Source organism: Lathyrus oleraceus, chromosome 3 (assembly GCF_024323335.1).
Source record: "Lathyrus oleraceus cultivar Zhongwan6 chromosome 3, CAAS_Psat_ZW6_1.0, whole genome shotgun sequence".
Classification (NCBI taxonomy): domain Eukaryota; kingdom Viridiplantae; phylum Streptophyta; class Magnoliopsida; order Fabales; family Fabaceae; genus Lathyrus; species Lathyrus oleraceus.
Window position 1 is genome coordinate 355,218,161 of NC_066581.1, and position 5,246 is coordinate 355,223,406.

Below are 5,246 nucleotides of genomic sequence, written 5' to 3' on the forward strand. Positions count from 1 at the left end.
CATTCATTCAATCAAGACCATCTCTTTGAGATCAAACACACTTCTCATTGTACATCCTTTTAGGACGATATAGCGGCAGTCCACCTCATGAATCAAGAGTTATTTGGATCGTCCCCAAACATTTAATTCATTCTTTTTTTACTAAGACGCATGTTTACTCTTTAGTTCATAGTCTATCTCCTTCATGGATCCAAGATATGATTCTTCTTTGATCTCGAACTGTTTGTTCCCCAACCAGTGATATATTGTTCCTTGTACCCAACAATACTTTATTTTGGACCCCGCATATACCCTTTTAGGACGACATAGCGGAGGTCCATCTTGTGAATCAAGAGTTGTTTGGATCGTATCCAGACATTTAATTCACCTTATCTTTGGTTATACCATATAGTGGCAGCCCAGCTAGTCCACATATCGGCTAATGCCAATTTTACTCTTTGGTTCCAAGTTCTTTCCATTTGTGGGTTCCCTTGATACCATCCTCTTGGTACAAGTTATACTTTTCATCACTTATCTCTCCCTTTGTTCTCGTGGTTCCACAAACTACGATTGATTTGATTTCCTCATTGCATTGTGAGGATACGTAGGCATGAGGGCCTCAATCCTCACTGAGCACTTCATATATTTCTTTCCCTTTTCACCATTCTTTTGCGAGTAATCTTTAGATGTAACACCTATTCAAGCGAGAACAATCAAAACGGTTCTCATGGAGTAACATGGATGTTAGGGGTGCTAGAACCTTCCCCTTGCATAACCGACTTCCTTACCCAACCAGCATATCTCTTTCCCATGGGTTTTATCGATGTTTTCCCTTTCCTAGGAGAATAAATAAAGTTCGATGGCGACTATGTTGTATGTTCGAGCATGCGATACATTTGGGTATATTTCCGCTAGTTTCACTTAGAAATCTAACTATCAATATGTTTTGGGGAAGGTGCCACGCCATGAGTATGCAGTGAAAGCGGGTGAAGGGATTTAACGACCGACGATGGTGTGGTGGATTCAGAGTGTTTTCATAATATTTCAAGTTCAGAGAGTTTTACGTTGATATTTGAGCAAATTTTGACAGCAGTGGCCTTTTGGTAACCTTTGAGTCAATTTGGAGTAAATCCAGTTAAATTATCATCGCTTAGAGGTCAATAGAGTTATCTCATCTGTAAAGTTCCCCTTATAACACTTTTGAACACTTTAAATTTTCCCTTAGAGTAATTTTGAAAACTTTAGAGTACTTTCGGGTACTCTAGAGTCATTTTGTGGGTTGAGAGTTATTGTTGAGTTGATTTTTTTTTAACTTTTTGATAACTTTATTGATTAATAAAGAATATAATAAAATTTTGAGATTTTTTGAATAACTTTGATGATTTTAGAGTTGTTGAGTAATAACATAAATTTACTCTATCTAAAGTGTGAAATGATTATTCTAAATTATATTTTGAGATTAGTAATCCAGGGAGATTACAGTGAGGCATGTTCATTGACAAAATTATATTTTTTGAATTTAGTAATCCAATGGGATTACAATGAGACATTTTTATTGGAAAAAATATATTTCTTTTAATTAGTAATCCAGCGGGATTACAGTTTGGCCTGTTTATTGACAAAATTAAAATTTTGAATTTAGTAATCTAGTGGGATTATAATGAGGCATGATTATTAACAAACTTTGTTCAAGAATGGAACCTATTTTTGATAATGATTTTTTATGATTATTTTTATGATGATTTTGATAATTGCTTGAGATGCATGCATGTTGGCTATACATGATCACACATGCATATATTTTGGAGTTACGTAAGGTTTTACCACCATATTTCAAAATCACTATGCTACCTTTGGCCAATGACAAATTTATGTTTATTTTTCATTTTATAGTTTATTAATATAATATTAAATATATATTTTGTTTTTTTTTTAAAAAAATAAAATGAGATCCTTTAACTTGGTGGTCCTGGGATAAGGGTCGACTCTATTTTGGAGTTAGGTAGGACTTTGATCTAGTGAGACCAGGTTCATAGAGGAACCATGATAGTCTCATGTCCAAAGAGAGACATGGTTCAAGAGGAATCAGAGACATGGACAACAGTAACAAACTTCTGACCTTAAAAATCCGCTATCACATGCATATTGATGGAAGAGTTTGTGCATTAGTATTTGTATTATAAATTGGATTGTGATTACATGTTGTGAGAATAGTATATTATTATTGTTGTTTACCATCATACTGTTAATTTTCACCATTAACATTTGTTAAAAAAAATTGTTTTTTTAATTTATATTTTTCATATATTAATAAAAGTAAAGTGTTTTATAAAATCTTACAAAATTTACTTTTTAATACAACAATAATTCGAGACGGGTGTAGTATGTAGAAATGAAAAAAAAAAAAAACAGAACCTTGATAACAATTCATATTTAACAATTTTTTTTTGAAATGGGGTGTTATTGAGAAAAGGAGAGAAGTTTAAATATTATTTATCATATTGACAAAATTTAAATTTTAGGTTTTCAATTCAACCGTTTTTTTTTTACATTAAAGTTTTCTCTTTTGTAGCTAAAAGCTTGTTATGCCTCAAACCAACATCATTTGCTATAATTTGAGTTGTTAAGTCGGGATATACAACCTAAACGGACCAGTCATAATAGGCATCGAGTTTTTAAGGGTAGTGGCAAAAAAGTCATGTAGTAATACGAACTAATAAATTAGTATTTGAATCTGACCTTGTACGGATTTCGAGCTACTCGATCCTAAACAGATTTTTTAAAATTATTTTTTATATAAAAGTTAAAATAAAAACCCGTAAATTTTTATTATAAATATAATAAAATTTTATATTATTTTAAGCTTAATACATTTTTAAGTATTATATTAATTTTTTATAAATATTATAATATGTTTAAAATATAATACAAGTTTAAATTGTATATAATAATAAAGAAATATTTAAAATAAGAGAAACTAATAGAATATGAAAAAATTGTGAAGTAAAATACAAAATAATTGAATACTAATTTGGTTATATTAATATATAATATTTAAAAGAGAAAGATTGATTAGATTAAAGATAAAATTTAATGAGGTGAGAAAAATCAATGTGTTATTTTGGAGTGAAATAATATAAATATTGATATATTTTTTTAAGATTTATAGTGTATGCGAGCTTAACAGACTACCCGTAACCCATACGGATCGACCTTAATGAATAGCGATTTTTTAGAGTCAGACTAAAATATCCTGAATAGTATAGACTCTAATTTCAAAGGCCTAAACCCTATAATTTTTGGACTTGACAGGTCGGCCCATACTAGCTACCCGATTTTAACAACTTTAGTTACATTCATTTTTACCTCCATCTTTTTTTTCAAATATCAATACCATTTTCACTTTTATACTTTTCAAATAATTAATTTTTTATGGCAATTTCATTTCAAAATATGGCCACGTCCACTTTTTTATCAGTAATTTAAAAATAAAATTTAATTGATATACACTGACAGTGTAAATATTTTTTACACTATCAGTTAATCACAATCACTGATCTATTTGAAAGGTTTGACTTTTATTTTAAACATTTAAAAAGTAATACAAACGGATGATTGTGATGTATTGACAATGTAAATTTTTTTACACTGACGGTACATAACAATTAATCTCTTAAAAATAACTTCAAAATGTTGAATTTTTATTCTTCATTGTAATGAAGCTAATTTACCTTTAAAACATATATTCCTTTATCTTTTTCTATATTTACCATAAATATATTCATATATTTACTTTAAAATATATTATACATTATTATGACTATCTTTTCCATCGATGTTATGAGTCAAATTTCTTTACATTTATATTTTTCAATAATTCTTTATAAATATTGAATTGAATTACTTCAACGTTTATATTTCTCCAAATAATAGTCTTTAAATTAAATTTAATTGAATGATTAATTAAGTAAAATGCTAATTTATCCTTTAGATTACATTCAATTTAAAGGTAATGATTGAGAGTGAGTTGAAAACCGTACTCTTGAAATAAGTTGAACTTCAATATAAATGGAACTGATCACCTCGTCCTTCTTATATCAATCACAGACACACTAATTAGATATTTGTATTCTTCCCGGACTAGCATAAAAAAGATTAAAATTTTAATATTTTTAACAAAAAATTAAAAATTAAAAATTATATATATATATATATATATATATATATATATATATATATATATATATATATATATATATATATATATATATATATATATATATATAATTGTCTCAAAAATTGTATACCATAAAAGTTAGTTGTAGTTTAATCATAATAAAACGAATAAATTTTTTATTTAATTACTATCTAACCTTATATATATATATATATATATATATATATATATATATATATATATATATATATATATATATATATATATATATATATATATATATATATATATATATATATATTAGCTTAGACATGAATAGCACACAGAAGTGAACTTCTACTCAATGGCTTCTTATATAAATCAATCTAAATTATGGGGGATTTTGTGCGTTGCTTTTATTTTGGTCTCGGGTAATAAAAACAAGTTATTTTTTATGTCAACTCTTTTATTTTTCCATTAATTAACCACGAACAAGTTCTGTTGTGATTCATCTGTAGAGCTACAACAACATTATTATTATAGTCTTAATTTGAAATCTTAGTCTATTGCTTATATTATACTTTGTGTATTTATGTTGCAGGATTCATAACTTTAGAAGCCGTTCCTCCCGGGCCGACATATAGGTGCGCTGGCCGCAAGGATTGCCTAGATGATCAAAAGTGCACTAACTATTGCACTTTTTTCGGATATGATAAAGGTGGTAGATGTGTTGGATACGATCCACAATCTAAGATGTGTTGTTGTATTATGTAATGTTACTGTACTTTTTAATACACCTCTGAATGAATAAAACACATACATGAGATACTTTTGAAACTTTGGAAAACTTTATGTACTGCGTGGTGAAAGTTAATGAAATAGTTATTCATCTCTTGTTTATTTTTTAACAATATTCATCTCATTTTTTGAATTAACAAATTGCTATGGAACCTTCAAATTATAATACAACTGAAGATTGAATTAGTGTATGTATGACTCTATCATTCCCCAAATTTATGTCTTTTTAAAGGTAGAATGATGGTGGATGGTGTCATGGTTGTGAATTAAATGAATAATCTGATTAAGAAAACTAGAAAGTCTCATCTTATTT

At 27.9% G+C, this 5,246-nt stretch overlaps 1 long non-coding RNA gene across 1 annotated transcript; it reads left to right on the forward strand.

The window, feature by feature from the left end:
• Positions 1–4,464: 4,464 nt before the first annotated feature.
• Positions 4,465–5,035, forward strand: LOC127129257 (uncharacterized). The gene is made up of 2 exons (XR_007806257.1): positions 4,465–4,566; positions 4,737–5,035. It is a non-coding gene; the product is annotated as an uncharacterized LOC127129257 (long non-coding RNA).
• The last annotated feature ends 211 nt before the right edge of the window (positions 5,036–5,246 follow it).